This window comes from Plecotus auritus (assembly GCF_963455305.1).
Source record: "Plecotus auritus genome assembly, chromosome: 7".
Classification (NCBI taxonomy): domain Eukaryota; kingdom Metazoa; phylum Chordata; class Mammalia; order Chiroptera; family Vespertilionidae; genus Plecotus; species Plecotus auritus.
In genome coordinates this window covers 72,459,045-72,483,225 of record NC_137774.1, presented here as the reverse complement: position 1 = coordinate 72,483,225, position 24,181 = coordinate 72,459,045, and the positions used below count along the sequence as shown (strand labels likewise).

General features: G+C 44.8%; 1 protein-coding gene and 1 pseudogene across 5 annotated transcripts in view; both read right to left on the bottom strand.

Moving 5' to 3' along the window:
- The window catches only part of DNASE1 (deoxyribonuclease 1), a 71,204-nt gene that overhangs the window by 20,898 nt on the left and 26,125 nt on the right, over window positions 1–24,181 (bottom strand). For 2 of the 4 annotated variants that reach the window (XM_080679908.1, XM_080679906.1), the window contains exons 2-3: window positions 5,091–5,521; window positions 3,263–3,420 (exon numbers count right to left, since the gene is read on the bottom strand). The gene's annotated coding sequence lies outside the window, so the exon portion shown is untranslated. The remainder of the gene's footprint in view (window positions 1–3,262; window positions 3,421–5,090; window positions 5,522–24,181) is intronic. The other 2 variants (XM_080679905.1, XM_080679907.1) reach the window with 1 other exon arrangement.
- Window positions 1,844–2,560, bottom strand: LOC308254043 (splicing factor 3B subunit 6-like; annotated as a pseudogene). Its single transcript has 2 exons — window positions 2,257–2,560; window positions 1,844–2,026 (listed from the first exon to the last, which is right to left on the bottom strand). The product of its transcript is annotated as a splicing factor 3B subunit 6-like (transcript).

The following is a 24,181-nucleotide window of genomic DNA, read 5'->3' as shown; positions in this document are numbered from 1 at the left end:
GCAATATCAAATTTGTCATAAAACTGGTATCCCTTACAATCCTCAAGGTCAAGCAATAGTGGAAAGAGCAAATCGTACTCTTAAAATGCAATTACTAAAACAGAAAGGGGGAGACGGATGTTATGTGTCACCTCAAAACAAACTCAATCATATTCTTTATACTTTAAATTTTTTGAATTGCAATGCAGAGGGTCATACAGCAGCCGAAAGGCATCGGGCCTCCTGTACAATAGCCTCCGCAGGGTTAGCCTGATGGAAGGATGCACAAACTGGACAATGGTTTGGACCAGATCCAGTAATGATGTGGGGAAGAGGTTGTGTTTGTATCTTTCCAGAAGGAGCAGCGCAGCCAATTTGGGTGCCAGAGTGTTACGTGCGTCACCACCATGGACCCAGAGAAACTCCCTGTCCCATCTTTCAAAAGACTGAGAGTTGCCGGGATGACAGCAAAGTGGAAAAGGAAGATGACGAAGGCTACGCAAGAGACTGAGGTGCCAACATGGGGTCAGCTGAAGAAGTTAACAACTAAAGCCCAGCAGATGGCAGAAAAGCAAGAAGTGGAAGCTACTCCCTCAATCATGTTTCTGGCCATGCTAGCATTGGTTAGCTGCCAGTCTTCTGCAAATTCTTGTGCAGCCAAGTCCGAGGACTCTTGAGTAAATCAGCAAAAGAAACTTTCATTTAGTAGGAAAATGTTACTGTAGTTTGATTGCTCTATTATTATTGTGTTGCATTGGCATTGTTTTATTAATAGCCATGTCTGGGATTTGCATTGTTTTGTTACTGGGTTTTGCATTGGCATTGTTTTGTTAATATTTTAATGGTCAGAACTTTGTTCTTGATATTTAAGTTTTACTTCCATTATTAGTAGCTTAAAATTAAAAGAAGGGTGAGATGTAGGGAGCGGTTATAGGGTTAAGCCTTGGACTGACCTGCTGGCAAAGTCGCAAACAAGCCCCGGCTTGGAGGGCACAGCCCTCTAAGCATAACTTAAGCTTGATCTTGTGACTGCTCCCTAGATCTTTCCTGGGTAGCTAATGGGCTGTGGGAGGTGCAGCAAGTGCTGCCAAAACAAGTGAAACTTACAAGAACATTGTGAATTACCTTGTTTACCTCTGACTATAAAATAAACCATCAGCTTGCAGTCTGGATCTGTTCTGTGGCCTCAGCCAGGCACAGAAGATTCACCTAGACCCAGCTTATTCTCTTTGTCTTTTCTTCATCCTTCACTGGCCCTCCCTCAGGCTCCCCAAACCCTTGGCTGTGCTGGCGCAGCACAAACCCCCTAACAAATTCCCTGATGGTTGAACACTAGATTGCACACCTGCTGGAGAAGATGGGCTGAGGTACTGGATGTGCCCCAACTACTGGAGGCATTAAGAATACAAATAGCAAGGGCCTTGTATGCATATATACACAGCCCATGGCCACAGACAATGGGTGGTGAGAGCCTGAAGGAGGGACGGGGGCAGGCTGGAGGGGGCCAATCGGTGGGGAAAAGGGGAACATATGCCACACTTTCAACAATGAAGAATTTTTTAAAAGAATACTAGTAAAAATAGCTCCCTGCTCTCAAGAAGCTAAAGCTCCAGGACCACCTACCACCAAAGAATTCTTCATATGTTTCAGCTGCTGTCCCCCCACCACCCCCATATCAAACAGGATGGGAAAGTTCAAGAGAAAACACTGACATGTTTTACAAGTTTACTAACAATTATATTCTAACATGTATCAAAGTTTTAAGCAAGTCATTTTGAACCTCAAATAAGAAATCACCATATTAATTAAAAATCAAAAAGGTGATTTATGGGGTTTCAGTCAAAAATGAAAATGCAGAAAATGTTTACTTTGGTAGATGTGTGTTGATGCCATATTTCTCCTTGAAAAGCTTCAACTGTTCCTCCTTTGTGTCTATCTTCTACAATGCCCTGTTGGCATTACAGTACAAAACCACAAGGTTCTTAACAAACATTGAATCCTGACAGGTATACCATGTGTTCTTGGCATCAAAGGTATCTTCATAGCCCTGGACAGTGTGGCTCAGTTGCTTGGTCCTGTGCACCAAAGGGTTTCGGGTTTGATCCCTGGTAGGAGCATGTACAGGAGGCAACTGATTGATGTTTCTCTCACATGGATGTTTTTCTCTCTCTCTCCCTCCCTCTAATTCCCTCTACCTCCCTCTTTTTCTAAAATCAATAAAAACATATCTTCAGGTGAAAAGTTAAAAAAAAAGATGTCTTCATAGCCCTCATGAACTGTTCCCCTAGTTTCAGGTGTGTTCCCCATTCTGATTAGACAAATAGGTCCATATTTCCCAAATATATCATACATTTCTTCAGCTATGATTTTGTAAGACAAATTCCTTATATACAAAATCGGATTTACTTCAGGTGGAAGTTGAATGTTCACCCTCTTGACTGCTTGCATTGCCATCTCAGCAGGCTGATGAGGTTACTGCAGCAAACACGGGAATTCTCCTTACTCCTCTGGAGCTCACTCAGCTTTGAGCGCAACACAGTATCTGTTATTGCACCTTTGCTTTAGAATTTTTTTTATGAATTCCAGTTCTCTGTGAAACACATTTTCTTTATTTAGTTTATTATGCTAATCAGTTATTTTGAAGTCCATGTCTGATAGCTTCAATATCTTCATCTCTGGTGGGTCTATCACTGCCCCCACCCCCAGTCCTGTTTCTCAGTTGCCTAGTAACCTGACTGTCAGGCATTGTGTATGTCAGAATAGCAGAGTCAGGATGATGTCTCTCTCCAAGATGGGCAACAGCGGGACAGGCTGCCATAGTCCAATTGGGGGCTCAGCTGAAACTGAGCTTGTCTGCAGTCCTTATGAAGTCCAATCTACCTGTGGCTTGTCCCCACTCCCAGAGTGCCACCTCCAAAGGTCCCAGCTGAGAGTCTGGCATATTTCTTAGGGTCATTCCTCCTTGACACACCCTGAACAATTCCCCAGCACCATGAAACTGCCAAAAATCCTGTTCTGCTTTTCAGCACACTCCGCTTCTCTTACCTAAACAATACCACCAGCAAATGCCTTGAGAGAAAACTGCTGCTTCCAACTTCACTTCTTTGGCCTCCTTCCTTGCAGGAATCTTGGCCCTCAGGTACTGATTCCTCAACAGGCCCAAACTCCCTGCTTGGTCTTCCCAGCCCTGCACAATTGTGTGGAGCTCCTCTAGCTTTTCTACCTCTGAGCAGCCACCTTACCCAGCCCTCCGGGGAAAGCCAGTGCAGGAAATAGGGCTTACCTCCTGGAGCTCCCCTCGGAGTCGTGGCTGCTGGAGTGACTCTGCAGACCTTCAAGCTGATGCCTTCTGAGTTATGGCTGTTGAGTCCTCAGCAGGCAGTGGTCTACTACAAGCTACTCCACGGCCAGAAGCAGGTTTTCATTACCTGGAAGGAATCGCTAAAATGGAGAGTTGGAAGGAATGTGGATTGATAACTAGGCAAGCTGGTCCAACTAGGATAGGCCACGTGGACATCTCTGAGCTACAAATGTCCCATACAGAGGTATGCAGCCAATGAGAAAGCCAGATGGGACACAGCCCATTCCCCTCTGCCCAACCAAGAATCTCCAGGATTGAAGGCCTCCGTATGCTCATCTGAACCCTATGGTATTTGTTCTCATTAACCAGTCCTAAAAGTGAGATGGCACAGCGCCAAGGCATGGCAATTCTACATGTTATAAGTTCATCCCACACTCCTACGAGAATAGGAGCATTCATCCTCGGCTCAGGGCTATTATCTCGCTCGTGGAGGAGAAGCCTGGGTGCCTGCGAGTGCCAGCACTAGAGCTGCATCCTTTCTGGGGACTCTGCCCCCTCAGCCAAATGATCAATGATGGCTTCAGATGAGTAATGGATGGTTTCTGAGAACTGCACCCTCTTCAGCTACACTGGCTGTCTCATTTAAGTGTGAGCATCTCACACAGGGGAGCTGACTTGGTCCTCTCTGATGAATGACTGAAAGGACAGGCTTCTGTCATGGGCCATTCTCCTCAGCCTCCATGTCCCAAATCCTGATAGGACAAAGGCATGAGAGATAAGGGAGCACCAAAGTTACAGCTCCTAATGAGAAGGGAAGGAGGCTCTCCATGGACTAAGGAGCCTTCAGAGCAATACTCAAGTAAGGCCTGGCCAGAAAGTAGAGCTCAGAATGACTCTGCTCTGTCATGGAGATCCCAGGGGACAGGCTGAGGACTGCCAGGGAGCAGGACCCAGAGCACAGCTGGCGTGGGCTTATCTCCACTGAGAGAAGGGGACTGCCTGAGCCCAAGCACAGTAGGACTGTCATGTGGGCAAATGGCCCCAGGGGCTGACACCTGTATGATGGTGCTGCCCCACAACACACAGGCCACCACAGCTCTCACCACGGAACCTCACGCCTGAGTCCCAAAAGTGGGCATCTTTTCCAACTCTGCCCACTCCTTTCTGGATGAGCCAGCTAGGAAAGGCTGCTCCTGCTGTCTTCCCCACATCCCTTAGTCACCATGTCCACTATTCCCCACCCCTCTGCCCACCTTCCATGCTCTGAGTATCCTTGCACCTCAGAGTGCAGGAGAGAGGTGATGTGGCCCTACCAGTGGGGAGGACACTCCCCTGGTGCTTCTCCCTGCACCACCATGGGACACCATAATCTGTAATAGTCCTACAGCTAAATTCTTCTCTTGGGGGACGGGACATGCACAGTGAGAGCTTGTGAGGGGCTCAGGTATATGAGGAGAAAGGCTTCTATTGAACCATCCTCACCAGTGCCTCAGCCTTCTCCCTAACTGTCCTCCAAACAGTCACCTTGTCAGGCCTGCCATCAGTGAAAGATGCTGCACTTGTCCTACCTACTTATGCTGGGCCCCTGATGGTGGACACACACAGGGCCTTGCCTCCATTCTCCACCCAGAGGTCTGGCACGGCCCCAGGGAGGGGCCTGAGATGCACAGAGTCCCAGCTGTGGAAACAAGAAGGTGCCCTAGGAGGAGACCAGGAAAGGCAGCTACAGACTTTGGCCTCCTTGGGAATTGCAAGCTCCAGGCTCTGGGGACCAGCCCTGGTTCTCACCCCACTTCTACACTCCACTCACCTTGTGAGGCTGACTTTCCAGACTCTGGGTGGCCCGCATGGAAGCACAGCTGCCCCAAGCATGGAAGTGTAGGAGGGCAGCACTGGCCACCACCAGCCACTTCAACCCAGCTATAGCCATGGACAGAGCCTCACACAGAAGCTCAGTGCTCTCCAACCTGGTCCTCTGACCAAGGCAGAATGGCTAGAAGTAGGAGTCTTGTTGATCCAGCTTCTCCATCATCCAAAGACTTCTGGAGTCATGGGGCCATGGAGGCAGTGCAGAGGGAGGTTCTGTCTGTGCTAGTTCACGGGTGATCTGTTCCTTTCCTCACTTGGGCTCCTGTGAGAAGGCAGTAATCCTCACAGGTACCTCAGCCCACCAATGATAGCCATTGAAGCTGGTAAAACATGAGCTTGCTGTGCCATCTTGCTGTTCCCATTCATACAGTGCTGGTTAATAAAAGAAAAAAGGGAGTGTTAATGTCAGTCATATTAGCCAGAAGGCACCACCTGTTCTAAAATATCATCAAACTCCTGACTGGCTGTTCCATTTTTTGATCATTTGTTTATGAACTCACTTTATTTTTTAAAATATATTTTTATTGATTTCAGAGAGGAAGGAAGAGGAAGAGAGAGACAGAAACATCAATGATGAGAGAGAATCATTGATCGGCTGCTTCCCACACCCCACACTGGGGATGTGCCCCAACCAGGAATCGAACTGTGACCTCCTGGCCCATAGGTCAACACTCAACCACCGAGCCATGCCAGCCGGGTATGAACTCATTTTAGAGTAAAAGGGACCCTTAACAATGAAAAACTGGACAAGAAATGATGTGTTTTTAGTCCCTGAACACCAGTGCAGAACAGTGATTCCCCAAGAGAAGGGAACTGTAGACTGAGCCCTATGACTGTACCAGCTATGGCGAGGTGGTTTCCAGGCTACAGTGTAAGGAGGGAAAACTCAGACCCAGCCATCTCCTGGAAGCAGAGGTAGGAGGTCAGGGAGGCCCAGGTAGCTAGAATGTATAAGGCAGAGTGTTAGGGGATGGGGATGCATAGACAACAGAGCTCCAGGATCTACAGAGGGTCCCTTGAGTCTTCAGCTGAGGACAGGTCTGTACCTGTGTGAGAGAAACTATGCAAGGAGGACCAGGCAAGAATCCCTGGAAATGAGCCAACAAAATAATTGCCAGAGCTCATAGAGCGATGGAAATATTTTGTGTTCCCACAAGCCATGTGAAAAGTCCTCCTAATTCACAGGGTATTGGGTAGAATCCTTAGAAGGGCATCCCCCTTCACAATGGAGCTAAATTAGCCATAGACCAAAGGCAGCTCTGGACCCACCCTAACAAAGCTTAGAAGCAAGCCTGTAAGGACCAACTGATGCCAAGGAACTTAACTGCATGCCAGACCAAGATTCAAACTATTTGAAGAAATAACAAAACCCAGCAACCAACAACAAAAATTCACATTATCCAGTATCCCATAATAAAATGGCCACGTCTAATCAGGGCTCAGCCAGGCCACAGAAATCACATGGTATTTTAAATAATGGAAGTTAATATAAAGAATTATTAACTATTTATAGGGAATTAACTAAAAGGGAACAAAAGAGAACTCTACAGAATACCCTAGGGTGAAGAGAGGTACCCAAGGGAAGGATTCCAACCTGGGAGATGGGTGGTCACAGCCCACTGGATGGAAATTCAATGGCTTTCCAGACCAAGGCCAGGGGGTAACAACCACCTGCTAGGATGCTAACAAAATTAGCTGGGAAGCTGTCTGCAAAGAGTGCTAGGATGCCACCAGGGTGGAGGTGCTGATGATCTCACCAGAAAGCTACCAGGAGGCCAGCTGGGGTTCCCATGGAACTTGCCTGGCAGTGCCTGTCCCCTTCCAGATATATAAATAACCTCACCGCTGGCATCTGTCAGAGTGCTGCTGAATTTGTAGCTAGGAAGCCGCCAGAGAAAGTGCCATGGAAACTCACTGGAGGTGAGCACCCCTATGTGTCCCACATGTTAGTCCACATCACAGAACAGTAATAAGCAAAGCACAAAGAACCAGGAAAAGAGGACTTTTCCCTTCCAGCACCCTCCACTGGCAAGATTAGCACCAGTATTACAAGTAGGCAATGAAGGGTGGATTGATAACTACTATGTCAGATGTGCAAAAAAGATAAAATATGAACCATGACTATAAGAAAAATCAATGAGTAGGAACTGACCTAAAAATGACAGAGATAGAGGAACCAGCAGACAAGGACAATAAAACAGATATACATATGCTTCATATATTAGGAAGGTAGAGCTTGATGAGATCATGGAAGGTATAAACCCAAATCTCGGAACTTCTGCAGATGAAATAAACAATATCTAAAATGAAAACATACACATTATCAGATTAACATCAGATAAACACTGAAAAAGAAAAGATAAGGGTTCAAAGACATGGAAAATGAAACTATTCAAATAAAGCACAGAGAGGGTGTGGGGGGAAAGCATCAGACATTATCAAGTAATCCAATGTGCATGAAACTAGAGTCCCAGAAAAAGAAGAGCTATAGAGAGAAACAACGTCTGAAAAAAATAAGAAAAATATCCTAAATATGATGGAAACTACACATTCACAGATCTAAGAGGATTAATAAAACTCAAGCAGAAAAAAACCTCATGAAATCAACACCAAGAGGGCGGAAGTGGGCTGGGAGAGGTCAATGGCGGGGGTGGGGGGGTGGGGGGAGGAGAGTTATGTATTACTTTCAACAATGAAGAATTTTAAAAGATATTAAAAAAATAAATAAATCCCTGGCTGCTTTGGCTCAGTGGATAGAGCGTCGGCCTGCAGACTAGAGGGTCCCGGTCAAGGGCACATGCTCAGGTTACTGGCTCGATCCCCAGTAGGGGGCATGCAGGAGGCAGCCAATCAATGATTCTCTCTCATCATTGATGCTTCTATCTCTCCCTCTCCCTTTCTCTCTGAAATCAATAAAAATATTAAAAATAGCCTAACCGGTTTGGTTCAGTGGATGGAGCATCAACCTGTGGACTGAAGGGTCTCAGGTTCGATTCTGGTCAAGGGCATGTACCTCGGTTGCGGGCACATCCCCAGTAGGGGGCGTGCAAGAGGCAGCTGATCGATGTTTCTCTCTCATCGATGTTTCTAACTCTCTATCCCTCCCCCTTCCTCTCTGTAAAAAAATCAATAAAATATAAAAAATACATATATATTAAAAATAAGTAAATATAATAAAGAGGGAATATGCTAATTTACCATCACTCTGTCACAAAGATGGCTGCACCCACAGCTGAAGCCAAGTTCCCATAAGGAGCCTTAATGAGCAATCAGCAGGGACCTGAGGTCCTTCCCCACCCCCGTGGGGCTTGACAGGGGATCTCAGGCCACATCCCCCACCCGGCAGGGCTTGACAGGGGACCTCAGGCTGTGCCCCCGACCAGGCAGGGCTTGACAGGGGGACCTCAAGGTGCACCCCCAGTGCTGGGTCGGGGGAACTCAGGCCACGCCCCCCATCAGGTGGGGCTTGACAGGGGATTCCAGGCCACACCCCCCACCCCAGCACCAGGCTGGGGGACCTCAGGCCATGCCTCCCACCCGGCAGGGCTTGACAGGGAACTCAGGCCTCGCCCTGTCACAGCGCCAGGCCGGAGGACCTCAGGCCACGACCCCTGCCCTGGCGCCAGGCGAGGGGACCTGAGGCCACGCCCCCGGCCCAGCATGGCTTGATGGGGGACCTCAAGGTGCACTTCCCATCCTGGTGCTGGGCTAGGGGACCTCAGGCTGCTCCCCCCTACCCCAGCGCCAGGCCGGGGGACCTCAGGCCGCAGCCCCACCCCAGCACCGGGCCAGGGGACCTGAGACTGTGCCCCCCTGCCTGGCGGGGCTTGAAATGGGACCTCAGGCCGTGCTCCCCACCCAGCGGGGCTTGGCAGGGGACCTCAAGGTGCACCCCCTGAGTTCCCTGGGTCGGGGTAACTCAGGCCACGCCCCCTGCCCAGCGGGGCTTGACAGGTTACCTGCCAGTGGGGCTTGACGGGGGACCTAAGGCTGTGCCCCCCTCCTGGTGCCGGGCTGGAGGACCCGAGGCTGCACCCCCACGCCTGGCAGGGCTTGACAGGGGACCTCAGGCCATAGGGCTTGACGGGGGACCTCAGGCACTCCCCCCCACCCCAGTCTGGGCTGGGGGACCTCAGGCCATGCCCCCGTCCTGGAGCTGGGCCAGGGGACTGAGGCTATGTCCCCTGCCTGGCAGGGCTTGACAAGGGTGGGACTGGCCACGTCTGGATCTAGCCCAGTGGGGGAAGGGGCGGCCCGGTCTGGGTCTCGTGATTTTGAGGTGCATGTGGGTGGGTGGGGACTTGACTCTGGGTCCCATGGTGTGCCCCAGAGTCTAATAAGAGGAAGGTTTTCATATACATTTTACTAATTTTCTTTCATCACTGACACTTCTATTATAAAGGGCAAATAGCTATATTAAATTATTTCTTCTAACTAATCCCCTTTTAATGTGTACGAATTTCATGCACCAGGCCACTAGTAAGTAAATAAAATAATAAAATAAAAATTAAAAAATGTTGTGGAGTAAAAAAAAAAGAAGAAATCAATACCAAGGCACATCATAAGCAAGTTGTTGAAAACCAGTATTAAAAAAGAAATCTTAAAAGCAGCCAGACTGAAAAAGCACATTATGTACAGATAAATAAGAATAAGAGTGATAAGAGACTTCTGCTTTAAGCCAGAGGACAATGGAATGTCACCTTTATTTTTAAAAATTTCATATTAGTGTTGTGCCATACTTATTGGCCTGGCTGGTGTGGCTCAGTTGGCTGAATGTCATCTCATGCACCAAAAGGTCAGGGTTCAATTCCCACTAAGGGCACTTGCCCAGGTTGCTGGTTCAGTCCCAGGTTGGGGTGGGTACAGGAGGAAACTAATCGATGCTTCTCTCTTACATTGATGTTTCTCTCTCTCCCTCCCTCTGCTTTCCTCTCTCCCTAAAATCAATAAAAATATTTTTAAAACCACAAATGAATAAACAAAACAAAACAGAAACAGACCCACAGATACAGAGAACCAATTGAAGTTACCAGAGGGGAAGGAGGAGGGGGAAGGATAAAAAAGATAAAGGTGGATAAGAGGTACAAAATTCCAGTTATAAAATAAATAAGCCAAGGGGAAGTAATGTATAGCACCAGGACTATGTCAACAATATCGTAATAACTTTGTCCAGTGAGAGATGATTGATTAATAGACTTATTGTGGCAATCACATCAGAATCACTATGCTGCACACCTGAAACTAATATAATGTTGTATACCAACTATACTTTAATATTTTAAAAAATAAATAAGTAAATAAAGGCAAGGGACTTTCATTTTCAAATCTGGCATGTAAAGAACTTGGAAGTTGTCACTATCGTCCTTACACTAAAAAAAAGGCTGAACAAACGGTAAACAACAACTCTTTTTAGATCTATCAGAGAATTGAGGTCACAGGACAAGACACTACCCAAGCAACTGAAGAAAAAGACAGGCAGATACAAAGAATCACGGTGTACTGAAGCAGGCACCCAGGGCAGAAACTGGGGCAGGAAAAATCAAAGTATAATTGATGAACTGCTGGAGGCTCAGTGTGGACAAGTTTAATTTGAGGGTTAATAAAATTTCAGGAGCATCCATTAGGGGGACCCTCATACTTTTGTGAGTTTTGCCTCCAGGAGCCTCACCAGGTTCTCACAGTGGAGATCAAAGAAAAAAAACCAAACACCCTTGTGCTTCTGGCATGGGGAAGGGAAAAGTAGCCATTTTGAGATATGCCCAGAATATTCTGTTCTTGTTAAGGCCTGTCCTCAGGTAAACTGTTTGTTGTTGTTGTTTAATTTTTTAATTAATAAATCTTTATTGTTCAGATTATTACAATTGTTCCTCTTTTTCCCCCATAGCTCCCTTCCACCGATTCCCACCCCACCCCATGCCCTTACCCCCCCAACACTGTCAACATCCACAAGTGTAGGATTTTTGTCCTGTCTCTTCCCTCACCCCCACACCCCCGTCCCCCTGAGAACTGTCAGTCCACTCCCTTTCTATGCCCCTGATTCTACTATATTCACCAGTTTATTCTGTTCATCAGATTTCTTATTCACTTGATTTTTAGATTCACTTGTTGACAGATATGTATTTGTTGTCACTTTGTTGTTCATAATTTTTATCTTTACCTTTTTCTTCTTCTTCCTCTTCTTAAAGAATACCCTTCAGCATTTCATATAATACTGGTTTGGTGGTGATGAACTCCTTTAGCTTTTTCTTATCTATGAAGCTCTTTATCTGACCTTCAATTCTGAATGATAGCTTTGCTGGGTAGAGTAATCTTGGTTGTAGGTTCTTGTTATTCATCACTTTGAATATTTCTTGCCACTCCCTTCTGGCCTGCATGGTTTCTGTTGAGAAATCAGCTGACAGTCGTATGGGTACTTTCTTGTAGGTAACTAACTGTTTTTCTCTTGCTGCTTTTAAGATTCTCTGTTTGTCTTTTGCCCTTGGCATTTTAATTATGATGTGTCTTGGTGTGGTCCTCTTTGGATTCCTCTTGTTTGGGGTTCTTTGCACTTCCTGGACTTGTAAGTCTATTTCTTTCACCAGGTGGGGGAAGTTTTCGGTCATTATTTCTTCAAATAGGTTTTTAATATCTTGCTCTCTCTCTTCTCTGGCACCCCCATAATTCGGATGTTGGTACGTTTGAAGTTGTCCCAGAGGCTCCTTACACTATCTTCATATTTTTGGATTCTTTTTTCTTTTTGCTTTTCCGGTTGGGTGTTTTTTGTTTCTTTGCATTTCAAATCTTTGACTTGATTCTTGGGGTCCTCTAGTCTGCAGTTGGATCTCTGTATATTATTCTTTATTTCAGTCAGTGTATGCTTAATTTCTAGTTGGTTCTTTTTCATATCCTTGAGGGTCTCACAATTTCTCGGAGGTTTCTAGAAGATTCTTGAGTAACCTTATAACTGTGGTTTTGAGCTCTATATCCAGTAGTTTGCTTTCCTCCATTTCTTTCATTTGTGACCTGTTTGTCTCCGCATTTTGACTGCTTCCCTGAGTTGATAGAGTGGCTTTGTGTGCTAGGTGTCCTATAGGGCCCAGTGGCTCAGCCTCCCTAATTACCTGAGGTGGATGCTCTTGGTGCACCCCTTTGTGGGCTGTGTGCACAGTCTTGTTGTAGTTAAGTCTTGATTGCTGTTGGTATAACTGGGAGGAACTGACCACCAGGCCAATTGGCTGTGAAGACCAGCTGTGTCTACAATGGGAGAACTGCTGTGCTGGAGACCCTTATGGAGCAGAACTTGCTACAGTGGGGCTTTGGTGCTCACTGAGTCTGTCCCTTGAGTGTGTTGCTTATGGATGTTAAGAGTTATACTCTGGTATGATCTCATTCTGACCACTGGGTACACTGGCTCTTGGATCTTCAAGGAAAGAGGCCACCCAGCAGGAGCTACAGAGAGATCTGCAGATTCATCCTCTTTGTTTGGGGTTTGGAAGTGCCCAGATGAGGCCCAGCTGTGAAGCAATGCAGGCTGCTAGGCCTTCTTTTGGATGCTTTGGCACTCTCTGACCCAGCTGCAGTTTGTTAGGTTTTAGATTACAAAAGAACAGGCCATTCATATGCAAAAGCCTCTGCTCACAGCTTGGGTGGCGTTATAAATTGGGTGGAGCGGGGTCTCAGGGCATCATCTGGGCGGAGCAAACCACAATGGCTGCCAGTCTGCTCTGCCTCGGAGAGGTCCCGGGGTCTCTGTGTCCCGTGGCCATGTGCAGGAATAACGATTGCTGTAAGCACCTCTGTGAGAAAGCCGCCCTTGCATTCCGGCCCAATGCCAGACAGTCCAGTTTCTACCCGTATGAGTCTGGGTCCCCAGAGTCTCACCCGGAACTGGAGTTCAGAGCAACTGGGAGCTTGTATCTCCCTTCCGATTTAAAAAGACAACAGCGTACCCAGTTGCCAGCCCGTTTCTGTGCGCGCCTCTGTACCTCTGCACTTCTGCACCTTTGCACCTCCTACCAGTTTCAATGTGCTTTTCTCTTTCCTTCTAGTTGTAGAATTTCCACTCAGCCAGCCTTCCCGTGGTTCTGGATGACATCATTTTGTCTTTTAGTTGTAGTTCTGAAGCGGTTGTGAGAGGCAGCAAGTACAAGTGTGTACCTATGCCACCATCTTGGTTCCTCCTTCTTATTGTTGTTTTTTAATCTATTTTTATTGATTTAAGAGAGGAAGGGAGAGGGAGATAGAAACATCAATGATGAGAGAGAATCATTGATCAAATGCCTCCTATTCCCCCCCATTCCCCGCCCCACTGGGGATTGAGCTCAAAAACCCAGTCAGGGAATTGAGCCTGAAACCAGGGCATATGCCCTGACCAGGAATCAAACCATGACCTCCTGGTTCATAGATCGATGTTCAACCACTGAGCAACGCCAGCTGGGCTCAGATAAACTGTTTTATCAGAGCTTAACTTATTCAGGTTTTACCAGAACTTAATTCACTTGGGGAAGAGAAAATGCCCTCCTCTATCCCCCTCTGCCTTCCTATTTCATATAAGGGGGGAAAATACCCAAACAGAAAAGCACTTTTGAAGGTCAAAGTCTAATCACAGAACTACAGAACACTTCTCCTCCTTACCACATCAACAGGGCTCGTGTATAATAATAGGCAAATCCAACTGATGATACTGCACTATTCAGACCTTAAGAAATCCCTATGAAACCCGAAAGACAACAGAGGAGACAAAAACAAGGACACCAAGGGGAAATATTAGCTCTGACACTTATAGCTATAGCAAACACAGCCTAACTCCTAGTTAGATAAACATAAAACCTCACACTAAAGGCCTAATTTCCTGAGTTCCTTTTACCCAGTGCATCATGTCCAGCATTCAAAAAATTCCAAAGCATACTAGAAGAAAAAAACACGGACTTTGAAGAGGTAAGAGTAAGCATCAGATCCAGCCAGACTCAAAGATACAGATATGTTATAATTATCAAGCCAGGAATATAAAGTAAGTATGATTAGTATGTTAAAATTCTTAATACAAAAATGTGGACAACATATAAGATCACATGGGTAACATAAGCAGAGAGATGAAACTTTTCTTTTTAATCTTCACCCTAGGATATGTTTAGAGAGAAGGAGGGATGGAGGGAGAGAAGGAGACGGGGAGCGGGAGAGAGAAACATCAATGTGAGAAAGGAACATCGATTAGCTGTCTCCTGTATGTGTTCTGACCAGGGATTGAACCCGCAACCCAGGCATGGAACGACGCTCAAACAACTGAGCCACACCAGCCAGGACAAATAAAGACTTTCTTCTTCTTTTTTTAAAATATGTTTTTATTGATTTCAGAGAGGAAGGGAGAGGAAGAGAGAGAAAGAAACATCAATAATGAAAGAGAATCATTGATCGGCTGCCCCCTGACGCCCCTTACTGGGGATCAAGCCCACAATCCGGGCATGTGCCCTTGACTGGAATTGAACCCGGGCCCCTTCAGTGCAGGCTGATGCTCTATCCACTGAGCCAAACTGGCTAGGGCAAGACTTTCTTAAACCAACAAAAATTAAGAGAATTTAGTCACCGGTAGACTTACCTTGCAAAAAAATGTTAAAAGTTCTTCAGAAAAAGAAAGAAAGAAAGAAAATGTTACAGGTCAGAAACAGATCTATACAAAGAAGGAATAAATGAAAGAAAAAAAAATTTTTTCCTAATTGACCTAATAAGTTTGTTCAAAACAAAAATGGCAGTGTGGGACTGGGTGAAAAAGGTGAAGGAATTAAGCAAAAATAAATAAATAAATAAATAAAAAGCAAAATCAATAATTGCAACAATGTATATGGTGACTGTAGCTTCTATAGAAATGAAATGAATGACCTCAATGTCATAAGAGATGAGAAGAACTGGGAAAACTGTCATAAGGTAATTGCACTACCCATAAAGTGGTATAGTTTTAGTTGAAACTGGACTTGGGAGTGAATTTTGGATAAAAATCAGAAAGAAAACAGAGCAAGGAAAAGTGAACATAGCCTAAGAGATTTGTGGGACACAATTAGCAGACCAATGTACAGCTTGTAAAGTAAACGTATATTGCAAATTCAAGGGCAAACACTTTCTAAACATTAAAAAATTTTTTTATTCATTTCAGAGAGGAAGTGAGAGTGAGAGTGAGATAGAAACATCAACGACGAGAGAGAATCATTGATCTGCTGTCTCCTGCACACCCCACACTGGGGATCAAGCCCGCAACCCAGGCATGTGCCCTGTCCAGGAGTCGAACCATGACCTCCTGGCTCATAGGTTGACACTCAACCACTGAGCTATGCCAGCCAGGCTTTAAAAGATTATTTTTTTAAGTATAATGATATGCTAAGGAATGGAAAAATGTAATAATAGAAAATGTTCAATTAAAGACAGAAAAAGATAGAGGACAAAACAAAAACAAATAAAAAAGGCAATCGATAGAAAACAGTAACAAATATGGTAGCCATTAATCCAATCCTACCTAACAAAGAGGGAAAATGCTAATTGACTGCCACGCCCTCAAAGACGGCAGTGGCCACAGCCACAAGATGGAGGCGCCCAGTCCCCTCAGCCCCGCCGGGGTGTTAGGCACACAGCACGGCCAAGCCCACCCCCAGGCCAGAAGTCCCCCAGTCCCCTCAGCCGCCCAGGGCCGGCCCGAGACACAGGCAAGCCTCGGATGTCGGCTGCCCAGTCACCCAGGGCCGGCCCAAGGGACAACCAAATGACTGCACAAGCAGGCTGCGTGGGGTGACCAGGCTGGTGGGGGGTCAGTTAGGGGCGATCAGGCAGGCAGGCAGAGGCTGTTAGGGGCAATCAGGCAGGCAGGCAGGTGAGCAGCTAGGAGCCAGCGGTCCCGAATTGTGAGAGATCAGGCCTAAACCAGCAGTCGGACATCCCCCGAGGGGTCCCGGATTGGAGAGGGTGCAGGCTGGGCTGAGGGGACCCCCGTCTGTGCACAAATTTCGTGCACCGGGCCTCTAGTAGTAGTAGTAGTATCAGTAATAACTTCAAATGTCAATGGTCTAAGTACCCATTTAAAACAGAGATTGTCAGAGTGGATCAAAAAGCAAGACCCAATTATAAAATGTCTTCAAGAAACCCACTTTAAATATAGAGATACATATAGATTAAAAGTAAAGGGACGGATAAATACATACCATGTTAATACTAATCAAATGAAAGCTGGAATACCTTTATTAATATCAGACACAGCAGATTTCAGAGCAATGAAAATTATGAGAGATAAAGAGGGGCATTACATAATAATAAAGGGGTCAATTCTTCATGAAGAAATAATAATCCTTAATGTGTATGTTCCTAACAACTCAGCTTCAAAATACACAAAATTGACAGAACTGCAAGGAAAAACAGATGGATCAATTATTATAGTTGCAGACTTCAACACCCCTCTTTAAGAAATGGACAGATCCAACAGACAGAAAATCAGCCAGGATGTGGCTAAACTCAACATCACCATCAATCAATTGGGTAAAATAAACCTCTATAGACTACTTTATCCAGAAACAGAATATGCATTCTTCTCCAGCTCACATGGAACATTTACCAAGATAAATCACATTCTGGGCCATAAAAAAACACCTTTACAAATTTAAGAGAACAGAAATCACACAATGTATGCTCTCAGTCAACAAAGGAATTAAACCAGAAAGTAATAACAAAAATAGCTGGAAATTCCAAAATACTTGGGGATTAAACAACACACTTCCATATAACACAAAGGTCAAAGAAGAAGTCTCAAGATAAATTAAGAAATATACTTAACTAAATGTAAATGAAAATACAGCTTATCAAAATTTGTGAGATGCAGTGAAAACAGTGCTTGTAGAGAAATTTATAGTATTGAATGCACGTATTATAAAAGAAGAAGGATCTAAAATCAATCATCTAAGCTTTCACATTAGGAAACTAGAAAACAAGCAAATTAATTCTAAAGCAAGCAGAAGAAAATAAAAAATAAAAATTAGAGCAGAAATCAATGAAATTGAAAGCAAAAGAAACTAAGAAACCAAAGCTGGTTCTTTGAAAAGATCAATCCTATATAATAAAAGAGTAATATGCAAATTAACAATCACTCTGCGACATCCACAAGCCACGCCCACCAGCCAATCAGGAGCAAATATGCAAATAAACCCAACCAATATGGCTACGGCCACAGAGAACAAGAGGGAGGCTTGAGTTTCCCTGGCAATGGAGGAAGCCAAGCTTTCCGCCTGCCCTTGCCGGCCTAGGCCTCCACTCAAGGCTACAAAGTTTCAATGATAGAAGATACATAAACCCAAACAGAAATGGCAGCAGCCACGGAGCTAGAAAGAGCAGGAGGCTAGGGTTGCCCCTGGTGATGGAGGAAGCCAAGCTTTCCACACACCCTGGCCGGCCCAGGCCTCTGCTTAAGGCTACAAAGTTTCAATTATAGAAAATACATAAATCCCCCCAAAAATGGCTGCCGCCACGGAGCAAGCAGAAGGCTTGGCTCCGCTCCAGGCTACAAAGTTTCAATTGTAGAAGAGAAATAAACCCCAGATACCAGGGCCTCCGCTTGGGTCGCCAGGGGGCGTGGCCAGCCTGCAAACCACCACAGGCCCCTTGCCCAGGCCGCCCACACCCCAAGGGAACCCCCACCCTGATCTGGGACACCCTTCAGGGCAAACCAGCTGGCCCCCACCCATGCACCAGGCCTCTATCCTATCTAATAAAAGAGTAATATGCAGATTGACCATCACTCCAACACACAAGATGGCTGCCCCCATGTGGTCAAAGATCCTGCCCCCATGTGGACACAAGATGGCCACCACAAGATGGCCAGCAGGGGAGGGCAGTTGGGAGGGACCAGGCCTGCAAGAGAGGGCAATTGGGGGCGATCAAGCCTGCAGGGGAAGGCAGTTAGGGGTGACCAAGCTGGCAGAGGAGGGAATTTGGGGGCAACCAGGCCTGCAGGGAAAGGCAGTTGGGAGGGACCCAGGCCTGCAGGGGAGAGCAGTTGGGGGGGACCAGGCCTGCAGGGGAGGACAGTTAGGGATGACCAGGCCTGCAGGGGAAGGCAGTTAGGAGCAAACAGGCTGGCAGGGGAGCAGTTAGGCACCAATGAGGCTGGCAGGGGAGTGGTTAGGGGGTGATCAGGCTGGCAGGCAGAAGCAGTTAGGGGCAATCAGGAAGGCAGGCAGGCGAGCAGTTGGGAGCCAGCAGTCCTGGATTGTGAGAGGGATGTCCCTCGAGGGGTCCCAGATTGGAGAGGGTGCAGGCTGGGCTATTGGACACCCTCCTCCCCCGTGCACGAATTTCGTGCACCGGGCCTCTAGTAAAATATATAAATCTTTAGCCAGCTAAGACAAAAAGAGAGAAGACATGTATTACTAATAACCAAAATGAAAGAGGGGAGGTGACTACAAATCCTGTGGACATTAAAGGATAGTAAAGGAATACTATGAACAACTCTATACCCACAAATTAGATAACTTAGAGTAGTGGTCAGCAAACTCATTAGTCAACAGAGCGGCAAACCGCGGCCGGCTTGCTTGTGAGACGCAGTTTGCCAACCACTGACTTAGAGGAAATGGGTCAATTCCTTGAAAGCACAATCAACCAGAAACAGATAATGTGAGTAGGCCTGTATCTACTAAAGAAACTGAATCAACAATAACCTTTCAAAATAGAAAGCAACATGTCCAGGTGGGTTCTACCAAAATTTAAGATGTTATACCAATTCTCTACACTCTCTTTCAGAAGAGAAAAGCAGAGAGAATACTTCCCAACTCATTCTGCTCTGCATTACCTTAACACCCAAACCAAACAAAGACATTATAAAAAAGGAAAACATTAATATCTTTCATGAGTATACATACAAAAATCCTCAACAAAATATAAACAATTTGAATCCAAACAATGTATAAAAATAATTATATACCACAACCAAGTTGAATTTATCACAGGATGATTCAAAAATAAGTCATCACATTAACAAGCCAAAGAAGAAAAACCATATCATATTAACAGACTGCAGGAGACAGACTTCACAAAATTCAATAACCATGTCATTTTTTAAAAAAAACAACAACTCAGTCAGTATACTAGGAATAGAGAGGAACCTCCTCAACATGACAAATAGACCATCTATAGAAAACCTACAGTTAAGGAATGACATCAGAAAAATGGATGACTAGGAAGCTCCAAGCCCTTGTTCCCAAGGAGACAACAGAAAAAAACAACCAACCAACCAATACTGGCTGAACTAACCTTACCGGAGATCTGAAAAACAGTCAAATATCTATGTAAGTCAAGTAAATGCCCAATTAATGCCAACCCTTCCCGGCATGGCACTGTCTTGGTTTGGAGCAGAAGTCACCAACTGGTGGTCTGCGGACCACTGGTGGTCCCTGAGGTCCGAAAGGTTGGCAACTGCTGGTCTAGAGGAGGCAGCAACCCAATTACCTCCCTCAAACAAGAGGGAATAGAGGAGATCTTATTTTCTTTTTTTAAATATATTTTATTGATTTTTCACAGAGAGGAAGGAAGAGGGATAGAGAGTTAGAAATATCGATGAGAGAGAAACATCGATCAGCTGCCTCTTGCATACCTCCTACTGGGGATGTGCCCGCAACCAAGTTACGTGCCCTTGACCAGAATCGAACCCGGGACCTTTCAGTCCGCAGGCTGACGCTCTATCCACTGAGCCAAACCGGTTTTGGCTAGAGGAGATCTTATTTTCAATGTTCTAACCCAGTAGTCGGCAAACTCATTAGTCAACAGAGCGGCAAACGGAGGCTCGTGAGCCGCGGTTTGCCGACCACTGTTGTACCCATCTTGGGTTGTCTGACCTCTGTCTCATCTAACTTGGATCTCAGGCAGAGAAAAGCAGCAGGCATTAATTGTGAAAGCCATGGGAAGAACAAAGACTCTCAGCCATCTGGAACAAGAGTTTATAAGTGGAGATATATAATAGACAATGTAAGGTCACAAAAAGAAGCTGGAGAAGAGACTCTTTGGGTAATTAAGACTTTCAAAAACAGCCATGTATATAAAGGAATTGAAAAAGCCACACACAAACCCAAGCAAACATATCCTCAGAAAAGACCTTATCCTTTCACCTGGAGCTAATTTGTAGGCTTAGAGCAAATCAAGCAAATCAGTGAAGGACTTCCCGGGCACAGAATCAGTCTGAAAGGATATGGAGAGCTGGTTGTTTTTTCAAATACCTCATTTTCAACAACAAAAAGCATACAAAGAAACCAGAAAACATGTCCCATTCAAAAGAACAATATGACATGGCAAAAACCATCTCCGAGGAAGCACAAACATTGACAAATACTTTATTAGACAAAGACTTCAAAACAGCTGTCTTAAATGTTGTCAAAGAGCTAAAGGAAAACATGGATAAAGAATGAAAGCAAGCCCAACCAGTGTGGTTCCATGTTGAGCTTTGACCAATGAACAAGAGGTCATGGTTCGATTCCTGGTAAGGGCACATGCCTGGGTTGTGGCCTCGATCCCCAGTAGGGGGAGTGCAGGAAGCAACCCATTGGTGATTCTCTCTCATCACTGATGTTTCTATCTCTCTCTCCCTCTCTCTTCCTCTTTGAAATCAATAAAAATGTTGTGTTTTTTTTTAAAGAATGAAAGCAAGCCTGGCCATTTCTAGGGTAGCCAGGAGTCAGAGCCAATTCAATAGTACGTAACACACACTATAAATATATAGCTAAAGGTAAAGATAAATCCATTGACAAATGGAAACACCAATATTACTGTAATTTTGATCTGTAACTCCACTTCTTATATCCTACAGGATTTAATGGACAAATGCATAAAAATTATAAATCCACACTAGTGGGCACACTATGTGTAAGTATGTAATTTGTGACATAAATAATCTAAAGTGGGGCAAGGACAGAGATATATAGAAGTAGAAGTTTTTGTGAGCTATTGAAATTGAGTTGATATCAAAACAATTTAGATTAAGCTTTGGGATGTTATCTGTAATCTTCATGGTAACCACAAAGAAAATATAGAGGATATACACCAAAGGAAGTGAGAAAGGAATCAGAATGTCACAACCGAAAATCAACTAGACACAAAAGAAGGTAGTAATGGATGAATTAGGGGAAAAAAAAAAGCTTTAAGACATCCAGAAAATAAAATGCAAAAGTAAGTTCTTATTGATAATTATGTTAAATGTAAGTAGATTAATTCCCCCAATCAAAAGGCACAGATTGGCAGAATGGATTAAAACCACATTCCAAGTATATGTTGTGGACAAGGCACACACTTTAGATCTAAAGTCACAGACAGGTTGAAAATGAAATGACAGAAAAAGATATTCCACACAAATAGTACTATAAAAGAGCTGGAGTGGTTATATACTAGTATCAGACAGAATAGCTTTAAGTAAAACACTGTTATAAGAGACAAAGAAAGACATGAAAAAATTATGATAAAAGGGTAGCTTTATCAAGAAGATATAACAATAATATAAATATATATGCAGCAAATATCAGAGCTCCAAAATATATGAAACCAACATTGAGAGAATTGAAAGGAAAAACATACAGCTCTATAATGATAGATTTCAATACCCTGCTTTTAATAATGTGCAGAACAACCAGAAAAAAGCTTAATAAGGAAACAATGCACTGGAAAAACACGATAGATCAATTGAACCTAACAGGCATATACAGAACACTCCAACCATTGACAGTAGAATACACATTTTCTCAAGTGCATATGGAACATTGTCCAGGATATACATTAGACCAGAGAAGTCTTTAATAAATATAAAAAGATTGAAATACAGCCATGTGCTGTATAACAATGTTTTGGTCAACAATAGTGATCCCATAAGATTATAATGGAACTGAAAAATTCCTATTTCCTAGTGACATCATAAGCTTGTAGCACCTGTATGTGGTAATGCTGGTGTAAACAAATCCACTGTACTGCCAGGCGTATAAAAGTACAGCACAGGTTGGAAATTGGCATTTTCTGTTTTGGGCCATAGGGTCCTTTCTGGGCTACTTTGTAGCAATTTGAGAGTTCTGAGCATCACCTTCTGCTTGAACTCTTGGGGATGGAATCTCAGAGGAACTTCAGGCTATGACTAGCCTTCCAATGGACTCACCAAAGAAGGTTAACTCACCCTCAACCCTGGACTTTTCTCAGACGCCCGGTAAAGAAGATTCAGCTGGCACTCAGCTGTCTCAAAAGTACTAGCAAAGAACCTTAGTAACTTGACTCTCAACCCTAGTACCAAATTCCCTTCCCTTCCACCAAAACGTTCACCCCAACAGCAAGACAGTAGGACTGGGGCTGAATCAAGGCATGTGCCACACAAGGAGACATGGAGTGAGGATAGTGGCAAGTGTTCAGAAAGAAAGGTTGCAAAGGTTGCGAGAAAGGATTGGAAGGCTGATTGAAATTATGACATGCCATAACAAGTTAATGATTCAATCAAGAAGCCCAAGATTTAAATGTAGCTATAGCCTGAGAGACAAAATGGCGGTGGAATAGACGGATGTGTCCTGAGCCTTGTCCTGGAGAAACGAGTGGAATTCAGCCCGAATTGGCGAAGGAGATGCAGCTGGTGAGACAGTTTGCAACTGGGAAGGGTAGAGGTCCACTGGATAAAGGTGAAATCAAGGATTTAGGCAAGAGAGTCTGCCGGACCTCTGTGCCCAGAGGGTCAGGGAGAAACTACAGGGCGCCAAGCTGCGTCCCTGAGGACAGGCAAAGCATCTGACTGTGAAAAAAAAGGGACCACGGGGCTGCAGGAGGTAGGGGATTTTGGACCTTGGAGTCTGGATTTTGGATCTGAGCTTAGAGGCAGCCCTGAAGGGCTGGCCGGACCGTGCAGTGCCAGCAAGAGAGGAGCTTGCAGAGACGCAGTCCCTCCTCACGCTGGGGCCTGTGCCTTTCTCCACTGAACCTAGTTCGTAGGACCTTTCGGATACAGACACTTACCCGTGGCTGAGGTGCGGGAGAAGGTGTGGACTTGTGGAATCTGGGGAGAGTAGGCGGTGGTCCAGGAGAGGTGGTAGCGAGTCTGGTGCTGAGTCATATCTAAGCCCCAGTCGCCATTTTCTCCTGAGAGATAGCCCCTCCCTCCAGTCTCCAGGCAACCAATATAGCCACACCCAGATCCCACCCTGAATAATACAAAGGAATCTGAATACTCCTTGAGGTCATAGAAACTGGCCTAAAGGGAAATCTTTAGCCCCAGCAACCGGAAACTGAGAAATAGTACAGTACAGACGACTGGAATCATAAGCTAGCCAAAGGAACGACACTCCATTTTTTTCACTTTTTTTTTATTATCCCTTTTTTCTTCTTTTCTTCTTTGTTTTCCTGTTTTTGTTTGTTGCCTTTTTTCTATTTCTTTTCGCATTATTTTTCCATCACTATTTTTTATTTGCTATTTTTAATTTTTATACCATTTTTGAAATCAATTTTTGTAAATTTATTATTTTTTCTTCTCATTCTCTTTCTTCTCATCTACTTATTCCCTTTCTACTTCCTCAATACTAAATTGAGGTCCTCCCCATATTAATCCAATTCTTAATCTTATTTTCACTATATAAGCTCAGCCTCTACAGATTCTGCCCTAATCCTCTTTGCTGTGTGTGTGGTGTTTGTATTTTTTTTTTTGGTTTATCTATTGGTTCTGTGGTGTCTTGCCCCCACATACATATATATATATTCTCCTTTTTATTCCTTTGTCTTTTATCCCTTACCTTTTTCTCTCTCTTCGACAGCATTTGTGCTCTCTTTCCTCTGCCCTAACTCTCTTTGCTCAGGTGGTCACTTATATTGGGGTTATTGGTGTCATGTGTACATTTGTGCTTAGTTCCCTCTGTGTTGTGTCTTGTTGAGGTGAATTTTATCCTGTCTGGTCAAGGGGCTTGAGAGCAAGCCACATAACCAGACACCTGGAGAGGAAACTCCATCCACAAATGGGTCAATAAAACCCCAGGCCCAACTATAGAGGCAGGAAGAATGTGGCAGTGAGGGAAAGAGCATGAGTGA